Source organism: Balaenoptera acutorostrata, chromosome 4 (genome assembly GCF_949987535.1).
Source record: "Balaenoptera acutorostrata chromosome 4, mBalAcu1.1, whole genome shotgun sequence".
In the NCBI taxonomy this organism is placed as follows: Eukaryota; Metazoa; Chordata; class Mammalia; order Artiodactyla; family Balaenopteridae; genus Balaenoptera; species Balaenoptera acutorostrata.
The window spans coordinates 108,544,632-108,570,823 of record NC_080067.1 but is presented as its reverse complement, the minus strand read 5'-3'; positions in this window follow the sequence as shown (position 1 = coordinate 108,570,823).

The following is a 26,192-nucleotide window of genomic DNA, read 5'->3' as shown; positions in this document are numbered from 1 at the left end:
TTCTTCAACATATATATTTACATATGTGTATATATATATTTATATGATGTATTTAATTTTTTCTATTTCTCTTTTTGTTTTTTCCTGTTTCTTTTTCTCTTCCACTAACCTTGCTGATCACAATTTCTTATTTCCCATTTCTAACACAATTCTCCATCAAGATCTAAAGTGCACATATTTGCCAGAATCCTTCCCAAATCATTTACTTTTAAAAGTGTTCCCTTTTGCCTCTTTCATCTGCACACACATACAAAGGAATATATAGGAATATCTAGGTACTTTTATACCATTTCCAAGTTAATTTTAAATAGTAGCAGATGATTGACATTTGGCACTCAATACATGTGAGTTGATTTTCTTCTGTCTTTTTGAATAAGGAGGATGAAGTTAGCTGAACATGAAATCTCATGGTTTCCTGACATGCATAAATCCTTTCATCTGTAGTAAGTATAATCTCCCCCCACCAATCCTATCAATTAACCACTGAGCTATATGGTCTTTTTACAGTACTGTCTGAATTATAGTTTTTGAAACAGAAGTGCTAGATGGGCACTACATGGAAATATAACTTTTTGAGACCAGTAAAGAGTTTCTGTTGCTTCCCCTCTCATTGTAGTTTGGTAGTTTTTCAGGAGATTAAATGAAAATATATGAGCATGTGGTTTTAGAGGAGATGCTGCATTTTATTTTAATTAAAAAAAATTTTTTTCTGTGCATAGGTCACACTGCGAAGTGGTGATTGATCAGTGCCATGATGTTGTTTTTATAGCTGTGAACTCTGTTCTATGCTTTCGGTTACAGTGACAGAAGGCCACTGAATGCAGCTTCAGAATTTCTGGAAGATTGGAATTTGTAGGATACATGGCATGGCAGTATCCAGAATGTGTGAATATGGTCTTGGCTTCTTTTAAAATGCTTTGCTAATTCTGCTTGACGATGCTCAAAGCTAAGACAAAACTCCATGAGAGTTACATAACTTTTATACCTAGAAAAGATTTGAAAAAAAATCTCCTTCAAAATTGTTCAGTTAGTGTTCTGTGAAAAGCCATACCCATAGGATGTTGTCTTTGAGCAATAACGGGCAGAAATCTAACTTAAGGAAAAAATTTTTTTGATTGGAAAGAAAATGACATAATTCATAAAAGAAGGGAGGGCTGTTCTGCAGATCTCAGACACTGGACCTGGAGATTCAGTATTGCCAGGCTTCTTTCTCTTAGAATCTTATTTCTACCTTTCTGTGGGTATAGGCTCTAGTCTTTTAGATTCTTCTATATGAAAACATTTTGCTAGATCAGAGATCAGGGAGGAGAAGGGAATTTTATCCAAAATATTCATTTAGAAAAATACTAAGGAGAAACTCTTGTTGGACTAATATAGCCATGTAACCATCCCTGGAATAATCTCTGCGCCAGGGGAACGAGGTACAGGTATGTGTGGATCATGTGTTCACTTCTTTGGTTAGAAAGGTAGGCCAAATTGGCAGTTCAGTTGGAAACACAATGTTCTAGTCACTAAGGGGAGGGGAATGGTTACAGGTAACAAAAATAACAAATATCCATACGGATCCACTCTGTGAATGCACAGTACCTAATCTGTCTTTCCACATGTATAATTTCTAAAGGACTCCTCTGTTATATCCAATTGTTTTATGTATAATCACAAACTCTCTTACCCCTTCCCTCAATGGGTGACAATCAAAACTACTTAATTCAGCTTTAAATCTAGACTCTTGGAAGATGGGATGTCATCTCAATCAAGCCCAGATGTGGCTTATCATGAGCCAGCAACTTATGTATTGAATGGTACATATGACCACCTGATACTCACAACCTACAATGACGATTTCCATTCAGCTAAGGTGGGGTTTCTCAACATTGCCACTATTGACATTTTGGGTTGGATAATTCTTTCCTTTTGGGAGTTGGCCTGTGCATTGTGGAATGTTTAGCAGCATTCCTGGCCTCTACCCACCAGATGTCAGTAGCACATCTCCCCCTTCTCCTCATGTCATGACGATGAAAAACATCTCCAAATATTGCCAAATGTCTACTGAGGGGCAAAATCACTAACAGTTAAGAACCATAGAATTAAGGGGAAAATGTGAAGCAACATAAGAGTTGTCAAGTGTCCAAACCACTATACTCATTAGAGTGGAATAGTTACAATCACTGACCCTGGAGTCAAATTTTTGGGTTTAGATTTTGACACTATCACTTACAAGTTTTCTATCTTTGGGCAATGGGACTTACGTTCTGTAAGCTTGTTTTCTTTTCCTCAAAATGAACATAATGATAGAAACAATCTCATGAAGTTGTTTTGAGGATTCAATAAGTCCTTAACACAGTGCCGCCACATAATAAGTGAATTTACTACTAGCATTAGCTGTTATCATTATTATCTGGCTAGGCTGGAATATTAAGGTGTATTCAAATATTGACTCACTTTCCAGAAAGCAGAGTGAGTTTCTTGATCAGATATTTTGTTGTCCTGATTCTGCCCTTGGGGAAAATTCCATTGTCCAAAGTTCCTTATAAACATACCTAAAGGGCTATTAATGAGGCTTCACTAGCTGCAGAATGGTCTACCACTAGAGAACAATTCTATCATGATCATGTGGATTGCCTCCTCAGTTAAACAATCATGCACCATTGTTTACCAAGCTTGGGGTTTCTCTTTCCCTAAGTATTATTTTTTCTTTCCTTCCTTCCATCCTTCCTTCCTTTCTCCTCTATCCCATCCTTCCCTCCCTCTCTTTCTCTCCTTCTCCTGCCTTCCCTGCCCCTTCTTCCTCTCTCTCTTAAGCTCTAAGTTTAGTTGCCTATAAATTTCATTTGATGGGAATCTTTTAGCAGTAAATAAAATTAGAAATTGCAAAGTCAGGAACTTTGCATCTGGATCTTTGCTCTGCAGTTTCTGTTTCTTAGCATCAGGTCTTGTACCTTCTCAGTCTCTCAGGTCTCAGCTCAATTCCTTTGGCTTAAGCCACTGCCCAAATCAGGACAAAGCAACAGGCTGGAGTGGTATGGCAGAGCTTCCCCAATGCCCAGAACCTGCATCTGCCTTGACGGTACTTTTAGGGGAAAGTTTCTATCTCCACCAACTAGGGAGTTCAGAACAAGAGATGTTTGAGGGTAGCCTGAATAGGACATTCTAGTGATTCTTTCTGGATTCCAGTCTTAGCTGCTGCAATGTTTCTCCCTTCCTAAACTTTGCAAACACAAATTTCGATATAAGGCAGAGAATCCAACTGTTGCAATTCTTTAGGATACACTGGATATGTTTTTTTGAAATTACAGCTTAATGGCCATGGGCAGAAAATCTATCTCTTTAAAAAAGCTGTTTATACTAGCAATGGCCTTTTTGTTTCCAGGTGGAGAACTTTGGATCAAAACTTGTTTGGGAGTAGTATACTATCAGTGGCAAGTTTTGGGTCTCTCTGGATCCACCTTTCCGTAGAGTAAAACTCCTGTCTTCTACTGGGGTTGACAAGGAACAATAGCCTGTTTTTATCCCCTGCTGTAGCCCTGGAAGAAAGCTAGTGCCTCTACTTCCTAAGACTTGATCCCCCATTGTAGGCTTGGCTTTCCACTTTCTCAAGTGGTTTTCTAGATCTCCAAATATTGTTGCCGTTGTGTTCCATCGTCTTTGTCCTTGGATATTTACGGTTTTTATTTAACTTTTTAAAAACATTTTTCTCTCATTTTATTGCAGACTCAGAGAGAGTATGTGTAAACTGTTACGTTATTTGTAAGTTTCATACAGGTGTACTTTATATGAAATCTCATTTGACCATTAGTCTTTAAAAATACCTACAACTGGTGCAGCCCCATCCAAAGTTTATGCAGTTGCTTTGATAAAATCCCATTGATTAGATTTTCACTTTATCGGTGTTCTTTAGGTCAAAAGCTTTATATTTAATTTTCAGATAAATTGATGTAATGGATGAATTCATATAAAAGACAATCATTTCCTTTTAAGTTCTTAATTTTTTGTAGACATCTTGATAATTTCATGTCATTATCTCTCTGCAGTGGTATGAATAGCTTGACTACTGATTTGTAATGGTATTAGCCAGGTCCTTCCCTACTTTTTTTGAGCCATTAACTTTGCAGGAAGGGAATCTTTTCACTGAAAGAACTATATTGGTTTCCACAATAAAATATTACATCTTTTAATATTGAAGAATGTTTCAAAATTTGACGATGCTAACAAAGGCTTTAGTGAGAGAAAAAGGAAGATATTTGTATTTCATGTTTTTATGCAGCGACCAAAATTCTCATCTATTAGTTTTTACTTTTGCAAACGCACATATGTACTGACAAAGGTTGCTGTGTGGCTTCTGACCATAATACATCTAATGAACTATACTAACAAATAAAAAAATATCAGGTGGTACCTTTTAAAAATATCTAACACCCATTTCTCCCTCCACTCCTGATACTGCTTACTTAGCTTTTAATTATGCCTGTATCTCAGTGTTCGCACATTGGAATTACCTGTGGGGCTCTTAAAAATATTGAGGCTCTGGTCCCAACTCAGACCAATTAAAACTGAATTTAGGAGAATGACATCTGGACAGCAGTACTATGTTAAGCTTTACAGGTGATCATATTATGCAGGCAGAGTTGGAAAATACTGATCTCTCTTATGTCCCATAGGAACATGAAAATGAATATGTATTTGGCCTTTTGATGGTATGTCTGGCTTTGACTTCCCACTGTATCCTGATCTCAGGATCTGTGAGATCCCTGGGCTCTGAATATTAGTCATTATTTTGCTTAAAGAGTCCTAATGCCAGGGAGTTCTAAAATTTAAGTGTATGGAGTCCTAAAATATAAAAGGGATTTAAGAGAATTTTGCTGTAGTACAGAACTTGAAATGCAAAAGCTGTTTTGGACTTTCTCTGTAACCTGGCCAGAAGAGTGCATGAAGACTTAGTTACTCAAAGCTGAATTATTTTAATTCATTTAAATTCATGCTTAATTATTTGAATACATTTTATTAATGTATAACCATTCTTTTATGTCTTAAGTGCTTTATACTACTATATATCATATCTTGTAATTTTGTTCTCTACAATATTGGTTTTGGTCTCTCTAGATAAGAAACTAATTTTTTCTTATCTAACATGTGCCATAGGTTACTTGAGAGTGTCAGGGTATTAAAAGCATTATTATGGATACTATGAAGTCATGAAAAGTTGAAGTCTTTAGAATCTGGATAACTTTTGGGGAGTATTGAACATAATGGAATGATAAAAAAAAAGGTAAAGATCCCTACAAGAGGACTTTCTTGCTAAAAGCTGTTACTTATGGAATGTTAGTTGTTATGGTAATAGAAGAAACAGAAGTCATTTATTAAATATTGATTATTTATAAAAAATATTTATTTGTGCCTATTACTTTGCAGGCAGTGTATTCGACATTTTAAATGGGGAGCCAGATTGAAGGAGATTATATAAAAACAAGTATGGAAATATGTATACACAAATTTGTATGTCAAAAATATTTTAATTATGCTTAAGAAGATATTTGGCTCTGTCTAATGATATTTCCTTATCAAATGGTTAAAAATGCCTCTTGGCATTCTTCAAGCCAGACTGGTTTCTATCTTTTCCTTGTTTTCTAGGTCTCTAAGGCAATACACAAAAAAATGTGTGGAGAGAGGATGGCCCTGGCTATTACTGAGTGTTTGATTCCTGAGAGTCACTGCTCCTCCTAATTCTTGATTTGAATTCTTTACTTACCATCACTTTTTAATTGCTCCTAAATCCTAAACTTGGACTTGTTTATCCTGGTTTGGTTTGTGTTTCCCTCGTTATTTATTTATCACATTTCTTGGATAATTTAGTCCATTTTTGTGTGCAGACCATAAATCCAAGACCAGAGCGATATTTTCCTATGTTATAATCAATTTTGGAGTCACTGTGAATTGATTTTATCTCTCTTGGCCCCATATTTCTCATGACCCTTAAGCTGTTTCCCTAATTTATACAAATCTTGAAGATGTTCCATAATTTAACTTTGGAATCAGCTTGCTCATTATTTTTCACAAATGATTATTTATATGTTGAAAACTAATAACAGGTAGGAATTTAACTGTTACATATTATTTTTAAACTGTAGATTGATAGTAAAATCATTTCTCAAGACAGTGGTTCTCAACCAGGGGCAATTTTGTCCCCCAGTAGCTATTTGACAACGTCTGGAGACATTTTTTTGATTCTCACAATTAGGAGGTGCTACTGGCATCTAGTGGGTAGAGGCCAAGGATGCTGCCACACATCCTACCATGTACAGGGCAGCCCCAAGGACAAAGAACTGTCCAGACCAAAATATCAATAGTGCTGTGGTTGAACCCTGTCAAAATAATTCCAAGAAAAAGACTGTAATGTTGAATCTTTAATGTATGCTTGAAAGCCAGGATGCTATAATTTTTATCTAGGGAAAAGATAATTTAAAAGCATTTATGCTTTGAGTCTTCTTTCCTTTACGCATTAATGTATTCCTTCTAAAGCTCTAAATTCAGTAGATTAAGTAATTTCCCTTCTAAAATGTTCACCTACCTATAACCACGAGTACTTCCTTTAAGTGCAAGTGCGAGCTGTCTTTTCGACAAGTTATGCCAGATTTAGTTATTAAGAAAACGAACACCCTGCAGATAAAATATGTTCCCATTTCAAAATAAATTACACATTTAAAGGATGCTGCAACAATTTTCCAGATATGTTTCTTCTGTACAGATCAAAATTCTATTCCTGTGTTCACCATGTAGTTTCAGCCCTAATACCTAGGCTTGATTTCTAGCTTTGTAAGGGAATGCAGATAAATGTGAACACTCATGCTCTTTGGGAGTGCTCAGTGTGTGAGTTCCCTATATGTATATCTCTGTATATTTGTGTATGGTTTACCACTTCTAACCTTTACTGGTACCTAACATGGTGCCTTTCAAGGAATGTTGTGATATTGTGAAAGACACTTAGCTTATATCTATACTATTATAAAGAAAATATTTTATTGCTGGATGTGTCCTTATGTATGTTATGATAATGTGTCATACAGCCTTAATTTTTAAACTAATTTCCTTAATTAATAGAGGAGAGTGAAACCATCTCTTTTTAGAAGCCTTCTCTGACTCCTTCTGTCTGGAGTACACCCATAGCACTAGCAGTATGCCACTATTAATCCACTCCCCAGATTGTTTCAAAATGTCTATTTATGTTTTGTCTCCCACAAGTGCCTGCCAGTTTTTCTTTATAGCCTTGGTCTGCCACATTGACTGACATAAGGTAAAACCTCAGTGTTTGTTGACTTATAATGCAATGCGATAGTTTCTAAGACAGAGATAAGCTTGATGTTAATGGCAAGCCCTGTTTCTTTTTGTTTATTTGTTGTTGTTTTAAGTCAGTCTTGTTCCAGAGCAACATAAGTATGTGATCATATGAGTTAGAGATGTATGCGTTTTATTTTCCTAAAAGAATCCCAGCTTTGTTCAGATAGACATTCATCCCACTACAGCCCACATGACTCAAGTGAAATGGTAACATTTGCAGCTGTGCAGCCATGTGATGGTTAGTCTAGTAGGCCAATCTCAGGAAATTCATCCTTCTTTCCAGAGAATGATTTTGGGAATCCGTAACTAAATCCCAAACACTCGGGACTTTGGGTGGGCTATTTATTAATTTAGGGAGGTCAGCCTAATAGGATAGGAAGAAAAGATATCTCCCCCACAGTTAGCAGACAGAATTTTTTTCCTGTCTTGCTTACTATACATGGACAAGGAAGCACACTGCCACAGTTGCTGCAGGCAGTCATCTTGCTACCATGGAGAAAGTTTTTCTAATAATAGAATTCACACATAGAGGAGGGGAGAGCTGAGGCGATAGCAGAGAAACAGAGCTGGATCTGTGTATGTAACACACCTGGAGACTACCCCACTTTTGACTTAGATTATGTGAAAAAATGTCTTTCTGTAAAGACTGTTGGAGAAGGGCTATCTATTACTTATAGCCTAGGTAACAATGTTAAAAAATTCCCAATCTCCTCCCTTTTAAAAAAAAATCGTTTATATCTGTTGATTTTTTTCCTGTAATTCAGGCTATAATCACCCATAACACATTCAGCTATTCCTTCTCTCTACTCACTCATGCTGCACCTCAAAATTTCTGTTCATATCTTTTCTCTTACCTGAAGGCCTACTGACAATCACCTTTTGGTTCTCAACTTTCCCCAAGTGACTTATCAAGACTCCTTTAGAACAAATAAGTTCCTTCTCTGAGAGAAATTTCAGTGCCAGTTGTCAAGATGTTATAGTTTTCACACTTCCTCAGTCTTCCCATCGCTGAGGATGCAAGAGACTACAGAATCCTAGAGGCAGTATAACAGTGGTTAGGTGCTCAGATCTGGAGTTAGTCTGTTTTGAAAGGTTGACCTCACTACTTAGTGACCTTGGGTGACTTATTTAACCTTGCTAAACCTCAGTTTCATCATCTGTAACAGGGGTAGGCAAACAATGGCCCACAGGCAAACTCCAGCCTGCTGCCCGCCCCACCCCACACTTTTTTTGTAAATAAAGTTTTCCTGGGATACAGGTACACTTATTTGGTTATGTATTGTCTCTACAGCTTTTGCACCACAGTAGCAGTTGAGTAGCTGTGATAGACTGTAAGGCTGGCAAAGTTAAAAATATTTACTATCTGCCCCTTTACCAAAAATGTTGGCTAACTCCTGATCTACAAAATTATAGTGTTGGTAATAACCTCTAGCTCATAGGATTGTTGTGAGGCTCATCCGCATAGATAGTTAGCAGGGCAGCTGGCACATATAAACCTTCAGTAGATGTTAGCTGTCATTATGTTGTTGTTAATAATAGTAATGTTCAGGAAAAGGTCAGTGCCTGCAGATCAAAAGTTATTTGAACAAATAACCTCAGCATGTTTTGCAGTTGAGGGGAAAGACTGCCATGAGGACACATAATGTAGTTTCACTGAACAATATTTATTAGCAGCTGGGTGAAGAAAACAATATTTCTGGAGTCAGTCCCCCAGGTGAGGTTAAATATAATTAGAAGCCTGCATAAATATATTTACACCACCCCAGTGAGACTGAGATACTTTAAAGCTTATTTTTCATCCAGTGGAAATAAATGTTATTTTAAAAATCATAATTCATAGCTATTGTGAATTCAATAATAACAATTGTGTATGGTGCTTCTTTAGAGGAGAGTATATCGCTAGTGTTTGGCCAGACAGTGGAACAATTAATAGAATCCCCATTTCCCCTAAGAGGTTTATTTGTCAAATCAAAGTTACTCTGGTCTGGTGCAACACAGATGGTGTTGTGACAGCACAAAATGATGAGTGCCACATTGTTCCTTCTAATGATCTTCTTCCACTCAATTCATCTTGTTTTGCAGGCTTGGATCTCTGCTACAGGATTGTTTTGAAAATAGGGGGAATCAAGTAGGGAGAGTCAAAGAAGATGCTAAATCCTCTTGCTATTTTTTGTTTTTTTGATTGGTATGTGGGTCCAGAAAGTACTAAAACATAATGTAGACTTGAAAAAGAAAAATCATCGTCTTTGTCCCATAAATTAAAATATACCTTAATACTTACTTTTCTCAAAAGCAGTAGAAGGTATCACAGTTGTATACAAAATAAGTTCTGCTTAACTAATTTAATCATCTCTATGATATAGTGCTGGGTATGATAGATAATGAAAAGCTTTATACATAGTAAAAAAAAGATATATGGTTAAGTTGTGATTCTCTTTCTTAATTCACTGTTGAAAGGACACAAAACTAGTTAGAGAATCAATGAAAGGATCAATAAAAATAGTGTAAGTGTCAGTAGGGAAAACAAGTTCAAATGATGAAGAATATTAAATCCACAAGCTGACATTATGATAATATACTATTAACATATACTTTGATTAAAGTTGATGGTGTTGACAGAGTAGAAATAAAACAAAGTTATATTCAAATTTACACTTTTCTTAAGTTTGCTGTATGGCTTTTCACTTTTTCACATTTCTGTAATTTCTGCTTACTTAGATGTTGAATTAAATGCCAAATGGAAATTTCCTTCATCCTGTAAATCTTCCCTGAATAATGGGAATAATAGTAAAAAGTTAAGGACAGTTTTTCTCAAATAAAACTCTTAGGAACATTCAGCATATATGTAAACAATCAATTTTAGATTAATGATGTTTCAGCATTTTAAAAGTAATATTTAAAATTGGTAATTATATCAACTTCATATTCATGAGAAAGATGATGACCTTTCACCAAGCTATACCTATTAAGTTTGATAATAGTTAGCTTGAGCTGCATATTAGATTCCTCATCCAGTCAATTTTTATTCTGTATTCTTAACTAAAATAGAAAATCTTATCTCACAATAAGGGCATTATGAGGCTCTAATTGTTAGATCATTCTGGATATTTAAATCAAATTTCCTCTGAGTCAATGAAGCTTTTCCATTCAGAAGTCAGATTCATTAATTCATTCTTTGTTTACTTTCGGCTCTGGAACGTCTGTTCTGTTGTTGTATTTGGATGTTGTTTGTAAATTGCTCAAAAAAAATTTTTTTTATCTATTCCTCCAATTAATGAAAAAAGAATTAAATGTTAAGAAAGAGTGAGACTCTCACTGATCTCAAAAATTCTCCCATTTTGTTTTTGTCTTCATCAATAAAAATTGTGATATTTTGGTGCTAAATTGATGGCTTTACGTTCTTTAAGATATTGAAGATAGCCCTGAGATGTACCACTAAAGCAAGCCATATGTAATCATTTAAATGTTTTTCCCAGGCATTATTACGTCATGAAGTGTTTTTCATCTCATACCCTATTTTGAATTTGATAATACATTTTTCCTTGACTATCAGTATGCTTCAATGTGGAAAGTTAGTCATGTATTTTTTGCCAATTTCTTCACACAACATGCTGAAAGACATATATGCTCAGTAAATGAAATGTGATTAAAATGAAAGTTTTCACAATTTTTTTCTCTGTGGATGTGACCATGTGCTGGATTGGCATTCAGGTATCACTTTTAAAAAAAATTGTTGAGTAGTGCTTTTCCTTATTAGACTCAAAAACGCTGCTCTGTCAAGATTAATCCCAGCACATATTTTCTAGTGTACACTGCAAAATAAAAATATTATCCCCTGTAGCACATTTTTCAGTAATAAACTATATAAAAGATATCAGTCACTTCTCCCTTATACTGCAAATAGCAAAAAGCTTATTCATATCCTTTGCATATACATGGTCTTGCCTACTGCAAAATGAAATATGCACATAATATTTAAGTAATTGCTTTTCCACATTATATGCCATGGATATGTGTGTACAACTTTTAGGTAATACCTTAAAAGGTAAGCACTCTCTTCTCTTTGTCTGGGCAAAGGGGGTGTTAGTACACACTGCTGGGACTTAGAGATGGAATGATATGTTTAGAAGGGTAGAGGCCTCCTTCTAGCCCTGGATTCTATGATCTTGTTGATCAGTTTTATTTATGTCTCTTATAGTAGCTTAGCTGTGCTCTAATTAATATAAACACCAAATCTCCTAACTGAAAAAATTTGCATCAATATCAATGAATCTAACTGTATCTATATTCATAATCATTAGAGAAAACTTCTTAATACCTTTGAGCGTCAGCTTTTTAATCTGTAAAATATGGATGCTAACCCCTACTTCACATGGTGGTTATGAGGATTAAATGGTTTAAAATACATAAAATGCTTTAGCGTAGTTTGTAGTGCTATGACTAAGTACTCAATAGATTTTAACTGTTACTATTGAATTTGAGATTTAGGTACTTTGGATCATCACTAAATTATTCCTTAATTTATTATTCTTATGAATAAATATTATATTTAATTAAATAAGTTTCAGGTAACTTTCTTGTTGCTTTAACTCATTTGATGCTGGGATATGCATTGGCCTGGTTCTTGGCCTGTCAAATAGATATATCACCAACTAGCCAATGCACTCCTCAACCAGTGATTATGGGTCCCTTAGTTCCTTCAGCTGAGTTCTTGTAGTTCTGTGTTTTATGTGTTAAATTAAATAATGGTTGTAAATTGATTGGTATATATATAGTACTCAATAAATTATTATTATTTGCAGTTATTATTTACCCTTCACTTTAGTGATGAGGAAAAAATTTTCAAAGGTGTTAGGTGACATATTCAAAGTTTCTTCCCTCTTTGATATATTTTTTTACCCTCGGTGAAAGTAGAGCAAATCAAGCTACTTTATGCAATAAGGGATTTGTCAAAAGGATTTATGGTAACTAACAGAGCCAGTGGCAATACCTGACCCCTCAAGTCTGAGGAAAGATAGAAATTTGAGACTTTCTTGGGACTTGATGGCCAGCAACAAAGACCCTAATGCCATCATACTCTCTGTCTTCCTCTCTTTCAAGAAAATTACATATTCCTAGAGTTATCAAATATCCAGTTTCTTAATATTAGAAAATGTTTGCATACTTTGGGAAAACTCCAATCATGTAGATATTTTATAAACACAAATAAGCAATATTTTATAATTATCATCATGTAATATTCTGGCTTGATGTACTTTAGTATTCTTACTGATTTTCTTAGCTCTTTGCTGTATCCTACTAAACAAATTCATTGGAGAAGAGAATATGAAATGGAAATGTTAGTTTTATTGCACATAAGTTAGATCCAATATTTACAACAGCACATAGAACCAATCACACTATTGCAAAATTTTAAATTATTTACCAATTACAAGAAGTGAGTATGCTTCTTGACACCTACAGATCAGTGTTGAAGTTTTTTAAAGCAATTAGCTTTGTCCATAAATCATTTTTAACAGTATATTGTCATCTTTTTTTAAGACATTTGAACTTTTGGGCAGTTTTCTACTAAAGACTTGCTGAATTAATTACAGTTAAAATTAATTTGGATTTTAAATTCCTCAGGGAAGGCTTTGATCAACACTTTCATATAAAAGTGTCATTCATCATACATTAACATAAGCATAGTCGTTAGGAGCTGGACTCTAGAACTAGATGCCAGGGTTTGAATCCTGATTTTGCCACATACTGGATTTGTGACCATGGGAAATGACTTAAACTCTCTGAGCCACAGTTCCTAACTGCAAATCAGAATGATAAGGATAGCTACCTTGTAGAGTTCTTGTGAACATTAAATGAGTTAGTTTGTGTAAAGTCCATAGAATAGCAGTCACTGGTATCATTGTTATTCTATAGAAGTATAATTAAAAAATAATTTTGACTTGTGAATACAAGATACTTCAAGAAAACTATTTTAATAGTAAATCTTAAATCTGAGGCTTAATGCCTTCTGCAGTTTTTAAAAATGTTTGGTCTAATATTTCTAATATGGCTCTTTGGATTCTAATTGCACATATGTTAGAGCTTTTCACCATATTTTATATTACTTTTATGATCTTTTTTGTATATTCCATCATTTTCTCTTTATACTTCAGTGTAGATATTTTCTACTGGACTGTTTTCTAGCTCACTAATCTTCATTTCAGCTATGTCTCTGTAATTTGCTAGTCAATCAATTTGAGTTCTTAATTTCAGTTATTGAAATTTTATTTGGAGAATTTTCATTTGGTTCTTTAATACATATTCTAAATTTCTCCTGATTTTCCAACTTTCATTTTCTTGAATATGTTAATTACACACATTTTAAATTCCATAGTCAATAATTCCAATACAGATATCCCCGACTTTTGGAAAGTTTACGCTACTTCATTTTTATGAAAGATCTAAATTAATACCTGTTTTTGCTAACAGAAATAAATCTGAAGAGGACTTTTACTTTTACAAAAAAAAGCAAAAGGGGAAATAACGCTCAGTATTTGTTTTGCCATTATAAAGGCAGCATGCACGCCCAGCAGCGAGATTGGTATAACCAAGTTCCTTCCAGGGGAACTACACTCAGCATCTCGGCATCAAGCTGTGTCTGTGAGCTCTGTGCTTTATCTCAGTTTATTTTGTGCATCCATTAGCCAGATGTGTCCTAAGGTAACTGCTTCTTTGATTTACGCCATTGTGGCTTATGAAAGTTTTCATAGGAATGCTCTACTTTTGGACAGTGGGGGAAACCTGTATACGGATCTTCTGTGGGCATGTTTCTATTATCTCTTTTTTCTTTTTCTTTTTAGTATTTTGATCTTATTGTCTGATATGCTAGGTAATTTTTAGTTAAATGCTGGACACTGTAATCAATACATTTTGGTGCTATTTATGGCTCTGAATAATCTTATCTTCCTTCAGCGAGAACTTATTGTTGCTTCTGGCAAACTGTTAGGGAATATGCAGGTAATATTATTTCAGTTTTTCTAAATGTAAGACTACTTTTACTTAGCTCTTCCTCTACAATATAGCCATTCGGGATCACAACAGGAATCTTGGGTCCTCCTTGGTGCTTCCTGAACATTCAATCTCCCATGAGATTACTCCAAATCTGCTTAGCTTCTCAGCCACTGCTTTCTGCTCCCCTGCAGCTGGGACATAGGCCACAGCTTATGAATCAGCAAATGTTTATTGGGGAAAAGCAGGGTCAAATACCAGGTTTTCATGCTTCTTTTTTTTTTTCCTCTGGGATTTTGGCCCCCAGATTCTTCTGCTATGGTGGCTCTCTAGTGTCTTCAAACAAATTTTGAAAATTATATTTGGCTTTTCCAAATGTTCTCAGTGGAAAGGTTGGTATAAAAATACCCATCATCACAGCCATGTGTGGAAAAGCTAGTAATCATTCTTTGTTTTTTTTTCTTGGGCTGCTTTGGGTTTTCGTTTCCATGTGTGGGCTTTCTCAAGTTGCGGCGAGCAGGGGGCTACTCTTTGCTGTGGTGCACGGGCTTCTCATTGCAATGGCTTCTCTTGTTGTGGAGCACAGGCTCTAGGCACACAGGCTTCAGTAGATGCAGCACGTGTGTTCAGTAGTTGTGGTGCACAGGCTGTAGGGCACACAGGCTTTAGTAGTTGTGGCGTGCAGGCTCAGTAGTTGTGGTGCACAGGCTTAGTTGCTCCATGGCATGTGGGATCCTCCCGGACCAGGAATCGAACCCATGTCCCCTGCAATGGCAGGTAGATTCTTAACCACTGCGCCACCAGGGAAGTCCCTAATCATTCATTCTTGAGGAATCTGTTTGGCTGCCTTACATACTGCCAAATTCCTCTTTTACTTGCAAAAGATTAGTGCATTTTTCCAGACATCTCTTGCTTGCATGTACACATAGACTTTCACCTTCATCTTCCTTTCTCTGACTCCTAACTTTAGGCCCTTGTTTTTGGTTACCTATTTCAGGAAAATCACGTAGTGCTAGTATTAAAAATACAATAAGAGAAAAAAGCCTGTAAATCTTAATATGCAAAGAGACATCAAAATGAATCATTATCATCAAATAAAGCCTCTGTAAAATTCTATAATGTCCCCAATCTGAATCTCCACAAATCAAAATCCTTGCTTATCTCCCCTTCTTAAATTTAAGTTCTTGTTCAAACAGCAACATTCAATATAAAAGTTAATAGTAGAATTATAAAAGCAAATATTTATTGAATAAAATGTTTAAGGTATGGAATCAGAATTTTATTACATCACTCTCTATTCCTCCCTGCCCCAATTATTTGATGCATACTTTTGGCCCTATTAGGAGACTCTATTACTGCCTTTTTGGAGATTTTCAAGTTGTCCAAACAAATGAGGTACTTATTCAGTCAAAAGAAGTCAGTGCTACTTTCAGATGTCAGGTGGCCCTTTTCTTCTAACATGGTTGAAAACATAAACATCATAGATGAACACAACCTTGTCTACTTTGTGATGAAAAACTCGGTGGCTCACATCACTGCACTGGCCCTGATAGTTGCACCCCACTGGGTTCTGAAGATTGTGGAATTTTAAATTTAAACTCTTTTTACTAAGGCATAGTTCTCAAACATTGACCACTTTATGAGGGGAATGGAATTGACCTTTCTTTATCAACTTTATAGCCTTAGGTGTTGAGCCTGAGTCCCTGGTCCTGATTTCTTCTTTCTTCTATTGTGGATCCTTTTGGAGCCTCTGTTTCTTTTCCCCATTAGCAGTTCTCTCTTGAGACCATCTCAATCCGTCAGAGCTAATGTTAAACTGGAAATTAGGGCCAAAGATGTGATTCCCTTTTTCAAAGTCTCCTCACCTCTATATAAATTTCCCTCAAGAACCAAATCTGAATCAAAATGTTTGCAAGAGACAGATTTTGTCAGGTCTCACAGGCTCTTGCTCTATACTTCCCTGGGGAAATAGCTGTTTTTGTAATTGACTGTTTAATATAGAGGCTAATTAGGTATTTAAGAGTTAAAAAGATCTTCTCTAAAATGATTTTGTGTTCATCTTCAGTATAACTAATTTAGCAGTTTTTCTTGTTCAAAAGTATTTTTCAGTTTTACCTGACTTAGGTCATTTTAAGATACTTCATTGTGGAAGAGAAATGACATGTACACAAGTAACTATAAGTCAGTGTGGGAAGAGTATTCTAAAAGTCATAGGACAAATATACACTGGAAATTTAGAGGATAAAGTGGTTACTCTCTACAATTCATTTTAAAAAATAGCGAAGGTAATAATTAGCAAAAAGGCTTTACCTGGGAATTAAGCTTTTGTGAGCTAGTTTGGGAATGTGATCATTGTATATGCAGAATAAACATATTAATGCATTCCAAATCACTGATGTATAAATAGACTTCAGTACCAGTGCTTTGTAAATTGGGGACTACCTGTGTTTCGGCTACTTTTTTTTTTTTTTTTTTTTTTTGGCCCTTTTCATGTTTTGCTTTGGAAAATGTTTAGAGTGGGGTAAATGAATGTGAGAGAATTTGGTACTTCGAAGAAGGCAAAAAGACATCTGATATGTGAATCACTGTATTTTGTGGGAGTAACATTATAGGATTAAAGAGTTTGCTTAATTTACACTCAAACATTCAGGAGTTCATCCATTATGGAAGGTGTGGTATACCTGCTCCTTGTTAAGGATCAGAACTAGCTATAATACACCATGTAGATTACTGCCAGTGGTTTTTTTTCCCCCTTTTTCTTTCATGTGTTAATGAAAGTAGTTTCTGATCCCTGATGGCTATTTATCATGGATTGCATTTATTTCTCAGTGTCTTAGTTCTTATTATAGAGAACATCATTGGAAAGACATCATACTTTCATAGATGACTAATCTGTGATTAAGATAGATCACCCATTGCTTCATAAGTAACATCTGGCATCAAAGATAATTCCATTGACTTGAAATCTCATAAAATGTAACATCATTAGATTGAAGAAAAGACTGTCATTCTCTGGCTATAATGAACCATTCCTACCAGAAAGTCACACAAAGGTGCTTTATAATTTTCCCCAAAGATCTATAAAGTGGCAAACACATTTTTGGAGCTATCCTGGAAGTTTGCTTCCCCATGAAAGAACAATTAGAAAAAAGGTGTAATTCTGAGCACAGATCATGCTTTACCAAGTAGCTTCGAATTTGCTAGTACTTGTTTTGCTGATCTATAACCACATATACTAACAGTGGAGACAGTTGATTTCAAATGAAAAATGTGTTCCCGTAGCCAATATAGTCCATAAACATTATCACTTTCTCTCCAGATAATAAACTTCAGTGAAAAAATTTATACAGAATTACATCATTGATAGGTTTAAATTGATGAGAAAGCTTTACAGCTTTCTTGGAAGAAGTCAAGTCATTTTTTTTCTTCCAATTTCTAATGATGTCAATTCAATGCTGGGAACTTTCCTGAGTTCATATTAGGTAATTATAGTTTTAACCAAAAAAGGTTAAGTATTACATTAATTAAAAACAATAATAATAGGTTTTAATAGAATAAAAATCAGGAATATTTTCTTTAAAGAAACTTTTCCTTGATAGAGTTTTAATTCAAAAATTAGATGTTTTCATGAGCTTAACTTGTTATAATACTGATTGCTTTATTGTCTTTGAAAATTTTTGCTCACACTGTCTTTTCTATATCAAAATCAAAAAATTCTGTTCACAGTTTCTCTATGAAAATAATAACATTTTACAGGAATTAAAAATAATATGTACTGAAGGTGAAAATGCTAGTGTGACTTGATGTTTAACACACTCTTCTCATTTAGAATATATAAGTTTAAGAGCTCAATAAGCTGAAAAATCTGTAAGTGATATATAGTATTAATACACAACACACAACTTTTGAAAGCATGTTCTATTTTTATGTAACGTATTTTAAAATGTTGATTTATCCTTCTCTAGGGAACAGGTACAGTATCAAAAAGCAGGAGACAGTTGAATTCATGGTACATAGGAAGTCATTTCTGTAGATACTACCTTTAATTCTGATTACATTATCACGAAGAGTTTTCTATATTTTAAAATAAATAACTGCAGAAAAGATATTATTCATATTAATGTGTCTTTTTCTTTACCAAAGAATTTAGATTTCTCTAAGTTTTGGTTACTCTGCCTGTAAAAGAAAACCAAAATCAAAATGGAAAAAAAAAAAAATCCAAACCAGACTAGACTCTAGTGCTCAAATGATTATAAATGATAACTGTAAGAGGTTCTCTCTGACTGGTATCAAATAAATTCCTTTAAACCTTTTTTTTTTTTTGGTGCATGATGTATTTAAAAATCAAAAATAAAAAACCCTTTTTTTGTCGAATGATTTATTTAAAATACAAAAGAATTTATGGAATGTACATCTTGGTTTTAAATACCCAGTGGTAGTCCTTGAAGGGAAGGGAATTAGCATTTTTTTAAGTATGGATTGCTTGTTGCTCTGGCAGTTGCTCTACATATATGACATTTTTTATTCCTTTCTTTAATTCTGTGATACATTTTACCTGTTTGGACAATGGGGCTCAGAGAAGTTAAGTAAACTGTTCAAGGTTACATAGCTATTTCATGCTGAAATATATTTCAAATATATAACTATCTAACTCAAAAGACCATGCTCTTTCCATTATATCACACTAGTGACAAAATTGTTCAGAATCAATGGTTGGAGAAGTCTACTTCTTGTGAATATATAGATCAGCTGTCAGCACTAGTTAGACCTGAGGTTAGCCTTCAGTTAAGTAGGCTTTCTATGTGAGGAAAAGCTTTTTGGATTTAATATATTTCTGTTAAATAGGAGAAATGAGGCCCTTTTAAGAGTAAGAGGGGTGCCAATAACCTGTTAGTTCAGAAACTGTGAAGTGTCTGATGATCTGCCACAGTTTATACACACACACACACACACACACACACACACAATAACATAGAAGAACAAAAGTTCTCTGGGTCAGAGAGATCTTTTTTTTTTTTTTTTTTGCTTGCAGCAAAAAGCAGCAGCCAGAGCAATAACTTGCATCAGCTTCTCATGTTCCCAGGGTGAGATGATAAGTCTGATATTTATCTACATTTGCAGTGGGCTGCACCACAGGAGAAGAAATCCCAATCTAAGGAGACTCTAAGCTTTTATAAGGGCTATTGGTGATGTTCTCATCTTCCGTTCTGGGGAGAGATACTCATTTCTTCTCTGGAGAGCAAGAAAATCTCCTCTGGGGTAGCAAAGAAAGGCATTACAAGATTTATTGCCCTGAAATGTAAGCAAAAACTCCAGGAAGGAAAAGCCTTTCTCCTTACTATCCTGGGATGTCTCTAAATCTCTCTGGAGGATACATCATTTTCAGCTTCCATAGTCAGTCATGCACTTTGTTCAAAGGCCTAGAATTTGCAAGAATTCAAGAAATTCAGGGGAACTTTCTTAGCCCTAAAAAAGCAGAGCATGAAACAACAGCTTAAGTGCACGTAGTCTATTTGAAAGTGTGATGTTAGGAAGCAGTAATGAGACACAGGGAATGAAACAGGAAGGAGGGGGAGCCAATAAAAGGTTATACTATGAAATGCCTCCTTGTGGCCTTTTGGAAGATGTTCCATGTTCTTCTGAAGAAGGTTGACCTTTTTGTTCTTTGTGGCTCATAGTGAAATGGTAGTTAGTATGGTGCTAAATTACATCACATCGGTTCACATCTTTTGTTGCCTCAGTTCCTTTTTTTCCCTCACCCTCACCTCCGGTGCTTGCTTACATGTCCCCAAATAAAGCATTTTTTGCTTCAGGCTCTATTTGCTAGAGGACTTAGGCTGAGACAATGTGCTTTGTGATTTAAGAAGAAACACTTCCACAAACGTCATCTTAAATATATCATTTTAAATTTAAGATTTTTAAAAATCAACGTTAGATTGTGAACATTAAAAAAACTATTATATTGTTTTAAAGTGTTTACGTGGAAAAACAGCAATCTCCTGCTCTACTGCCTCTCCAGTTCTGCGTATTCAATCCGCAGAGGTAGTACTTTCCAACTCTTTATCAATAACTTTTATTATTTACTTAAATATCTCTTTCATATGTGTATGCAGTTTTAGAAAACACCAATTTTAGGCAGTATCTATTTACTACTGTGATATTGAGGGGTTATCACTTTTATAGCGCTCAAGCTTATCCCTTCTGCTTATCCCATCACATATTTGTTTTTTGTTTGGTTAATAGTTGCCTCATTTTTCCATTTACTCAGTTTTATATATACCTATGATCAATTTTTTCCCAGGATTTTCCAACATGATCTAATACATACCAATGATAATACTTCCAAACTCTCCAATTTATTAAACAATCTATTTGTTCCATTTCATTTTCTTGGAAACCTTCTCTTTCAGACCTTTACCCCTCTGCTCTGATCTGAAAGAATTACTCTCTAGAATTAATGCACAAATGTCATCCTGGTATTTTCCTTAGTTTCTCTCCTCTGCTAGATATCCTATTTCTTGAATCTTATTTCTTCCTATTTCTTGGTTTACTCCTTCATTTGGTTGGAACACATTCTCTAGATTTCTAAAAAAGGAGGTAAATATTGGAAACTTTTTGAATTAGATTGCTTCATAGAGCTCATCTAGGTTCAAGATTGGAGAGAAAGATTTGCATTTGGCTCAAATTACTTTTACTTTGATTTATACTAAACCAGTAAATGATACTGCAAAAATACACGAGTTGAAGTATCAGAGAGAGACTGTTCATGGCCCAAATTGTGCGCAAAGTTCTGCAGTCAGTGCAGCCGGCACATAGTGGGCAAACCTCAAGATCATAAATACTGCAAACTGGATGTTTGCTGCTTTTTGTTCCATTAGATTGGGAAGAGGGGCTATGTCAGCATTCAAGGGTCTGCCTAATGCTTTTTTTTTTTTTCACTACTGGGACATTTGGCCATGGCTAAACACTTCTTGTGTACATGAAAATGTTTTATTTTCTCTGTATGCTTGATTGATGGTTTGGCTGGATGGAACATTCTAGATGAAAATCATTTTTCCTCCCAATGTTGGATGCTTGGCCTCACTGCCTCTTAGCATCCAACATTGCTCTTAAGTAATCCAATGCAATTCTTACTTATCTTCATTTTTATTGTGTCATTTTCTTTTCTCTCTCTTAAAATATTTTGATCTTCTCTATAACCATTAAGTTACATCACTTGTGAACCTTCTCCAGCCCCTTGTCCACCCCCACTACTACAGTGGTAGCAGCTGCAGGGGTAGAGAGGGAGGGAACTTCCTATTTAGTAGATATTTATTATCTGCCCTTGGCTCCCTTCAGGTACTTTTCATACTTCAATAAAGAGACTCTAGGTTTCCCTTTCTCCATTGTTTCATGTCACCAGGACTGTAAATTTCAAAGCAGATCTATATTCCAATTGATTTAAAGAACATACCTGACATGCTTGATAATGAAATCCAGAGATGACTCAAAAGTAAAGAGTTTAGGAATTATGAAGGTGACTTATAAATGGACTGTTGGTGTGCATTGAGCCTATTTAAAATAAAACTAATGCCAAGTAAAAGTGAGAATTATGGTTAAAGAACTGAATACAAATTTATAAACATTGAAAATGTGGAAATGATAAACAAAAATCAATAGACTGTGTGAAGGAAGTTTAGGAATTCCAATCTAACCACTTTTTGTATTAGGAAGTAGTAAGTGGGTAATGTCTCAGTCTAGTAAGTAAAGAAATAATGGTTTGAGTACAACAGTAATCCATTATAAGAATTCAAATCTGATAGTCTCATGTGATAGGAAAGATATCAAATTATTGATATTGTTACATCCCCCTCCTTTTAAGGAAGAAGTATTTATTTCTTGTCGTATTGGCTAGTATAATGTTTTTGAATAAAGAATCCAGGTTATTGATTAGAAGAAACGTAGCAGGTAAGAAGGTGGCCATGGCAGTTTCTGAGTATCATTTGATATAGATAGAAGAACAGGAATTTCATGAATTTTTACCGTGTAATAATTTTTTTCAGAGACCAATAAATAATTGCTTTTAAATTATTCTTATATTTATTGGTATTTCCTAGAATGACACTTGGTGCTGTGATTGGGCTACAAGGTTGTTTAACTCTATGTGTTGTACATTTGTAAGTGCTAGCCTACATACTTTGTAAGATTACACTTACCAGTTTGCATACACTCAGTATTTTAAGAGAGAGAAAAGGGGAAGTGAAATGGTTTGTTAACCTCTTCAGTTGAAAAATTAAAACACAAATCATGGCCTGAAACAAGCTAACTTTCATTCTTTTTCAGTTTTCCCACCAGCCACTCATAGGTCTTACTCATCCCTGTTATAAATACAGGTCTATTTATTTCCTGTACAATTGTAGGGTAGAATTCATAAGATCTCAGAGTTTTAAGGTACCTAGAAGCTTAAATGACTTGTTCAAATTCCCTCAGGTAGTTAATAACAGACTTTTGACTGAGATTCTTTGCACAGTAGTATACTATCTCTTTAAAGCTACGATTCTCAAATTTTAATATAAAACAATCACTAGGGAGTCACTTGACAGTCTCTCAGATCTGGCTCAGACTCAAAAATCTGTCATAAGAAGTACTCCAGTTGTCATAATCCATACTTGGGTATACATTGTTTTAAGGTTGTTTCTATTAAAGCAGCCCAGTGGTCACTTATCTTCACAAAATACTTGTATCAAATTGCTTTCAGACCTGATCAATAATAGTGGAGGAATTTTTGTTCCAGTCCTTACAGAAAGAAAACATGAAATCTGACCTCATTGTGCTTTATTGTACAGTTTTCAGAAGTTGGAACAACTAGTTATTGTCAAAATGAGTATCCAAAGTGCCTATTTCACATCATGGTTACCTTGGGTTAAACTCTTGTGCAAATCTTTAGCAGCCACTTAAATTTCAGTCTTAGAAACCAATCTCAAATTCCTTTCTTATATACAGTAACAACTTGTACATGAATTGGATTTCTGTATATTCCATCTGTAGCCTTATTTCATGTTTTTCTTCATCTGCATTATAAAACTTTATGAACCTGGGCTATAATACAACAATGTAGTTCACAGTCCATTGATGTTGCTTAAATCAGCCTTCTGAGATGCCTGTATGGACATGATTTTGCAAGTAATGGGCTGTTTCAGTTCTGCTTGAGCTTCCAGTGCCATCTTCACCCCAGCAACAGCTGCGTTTTACTGTTGTCATTTGGAATACATAAATAAAGGTGAGAGCACTGATACTCCTTTTCATATTCTTTTCAGATAAATAATTAGAGTAAGTGTAAAGAGTGTTCAGTTGCTTCAAACGAAAGATGCTATAAAATTTTTGACAATTTTGCATATTTTCATAAATTATAAATGCATTTATAAGCAGAACATTGTCTGTGATGGTTCTGAATCACATTCTAAAAGTTCTCTGCCAAATTTTAGTAGGTCTTATTTTCAGCAAATTAATTTTTTTAAATGAAACAATCATATGTCTTATCAGTAACAAAATGGGAAATAACACAATACAAATAAAGTCATTGAGCTGAGGAAAGGATATAGAATTTTTCAATTCAGAGGCTGACAAACTATGACCTGTGTGCCGAATCCAGTCCACTGCATGTTTTTGTAAATAAACTTTTATTGGAACTCAACTACTACCATTAGTTTGTGTATTATCTATGACTATACATCAGCTATAACTATAGAGTGGAGTAGTTGTAACAGATACAATATGGTCCGGGAAGCCTAAACTATTTACTATTTGATGCTTTATAGAAAAAGTTTACTGACTCCTCATTTAACCCAGTGGTTTGCAGACTTCACAGAATTCTTGGGGATCTTTTGAAAAAATACAGAAGTATAGACTCCATACTTAAGGATTTGAATTCACTTGTCCTGGAGAGAAGTTTAGATCTTCCTACATAATTTGAATGTGTAGCAAGGATTGAGAAACACTATCTGACCTCTACAATGAGCTTACATTCTTCCCAAAGTACATTACATTGTTCTCAGAAAGTGGGGGGCCAATAAGAAACACTCAGGTTTGTCAGATCAGTCATGATCTCAGGTAAGAACAAACTCAAGATGACTTTCTTCTGTTTTTTGGTTGGCAAAATAAATGTTTCACAAATGATCTGACATGACTTGAGATGATCCTAGAGAAGTTGAACACCATGTAAAATATATTTATTGTTGCTCGGAGGAAGGAAAATTAATTTTGAGGAGAGGTGTCAGGGGAGACATCACAGTGTGTGTTTTGAACTGTGCGTAGATGCTTCAAATATGGATAGGATCCAATACTTCAGATAGGACTGCTGTAGAGATTGCCTTGTTTAAATTATTATTATTTTTTCTTTTCTACAAGTCTACCTAAAATTCCAGAATCAGAGTTTACCCATCTTGGCTTGCCTTTGCCCAGTTCAGTTCAACAAAATGTATTGGTCCAAGCGCTGTTAAGTATTGAGCATATCACAATTAACAAGACAGACATGACCTTGCTCTACTGGAGCTTCTATACAGCAACAATACATTGTGCTAAACACTTTGATAAGGGATGGATACCTTTTAGTCATATAGAAGAGTTCCTTACTCAGCCTTTCATGAGCTGGGAGGCCTTTTCAGACCAAGTAAATTATAATTTGGGATCTTTTGAAAGATTGGTATGGAGTAGGGTGGAGGGGGCTGGTCAAAGCAAGAAGGCTAAGTTTAAGCAATGGCAATAATCTTGGATTGATTAATACAGAGTACTAATGGTAGACATGAATTTGGAGAGTAATTAGAGTTAAGATTTTAAGTGCCTTTTAAATGTTGTGTTGTAGTGTCTGGACTTGTCACAAGATCATAGTAAATCCTAAAAGAGTTTTGAGTTGTAGAATGACATGATCAGAAGGCAAAAATATTATTCTACTTTTATGTGGGGGAAATATTCAAGAAAGAGCAAGTCTTGAGACACAAAATCTTAATAATTGTCTGTTATAGTCTTTGAGGGCACAGAGATTGTGTCCTATGAAGCAGGGCAGTGACAACACTGAAGGAGATAAACATGACTTTTAAAGGTAATTTGGAGGCATGAAAGATACAGGACTTGGAGATTCATTATATGTTGTATGTAAAGAGGGAGAAGAAGCAATCTAGGGTGACAGAGGGTCTAACTCTATCTTTGTTCAAGAAAAAAACATTTGGAGTGCCTGATATTGACCTATAGGATTTACTACTTCAGTTTTATATCTTTCTTGCCTCCAATTCTGCACTGAAGTAACCATAAAAAAAGCTCTGGCTCTACTGAGACCACCAATGCAAAGTCAATTTGCTTCATGACCCTTGAGGAGAGGGTTGATTTTGAGGATTTCATTTTGTAATGGCTGGGGACTCACACTGAAATGAGCTGTGACACATTCACAAGTATCTTAATATGGCAAGATGTAAAAGGCAAGGGTATTTGCACACCTTTTCTGCCAGCTTTGGACGAGAAACCCCTTCACCTTAAAGATCCATTCATCCTTCCAAATGATCCCACTTAATGTATGACTCATATTCATTCAACTGCTCTACTTGGAACATTTAAAGGATCCGTGGGCCATTTACTTCTTTTAGAGTTTGTTAGCAATGCTGTCCTGGGGATTTATGCTTCCTTTACCATGTTTCGTGAACATGAGGTGGGTCTTTACTATTCATTTATCCTAGTCCTGGAAAGCCAGATCAAGAATAAAAGAAAATTGTGAGGAAGGCAGTGTTTATATTTATTGTTTGTACATTGAGCATTGGCAAAACAGTATTCTGCATTCAAATGGTAAATATTCAGCAAGGTATGTATCAGCTATAGAATTACCCAGTGAAAAGAGTAAGTTT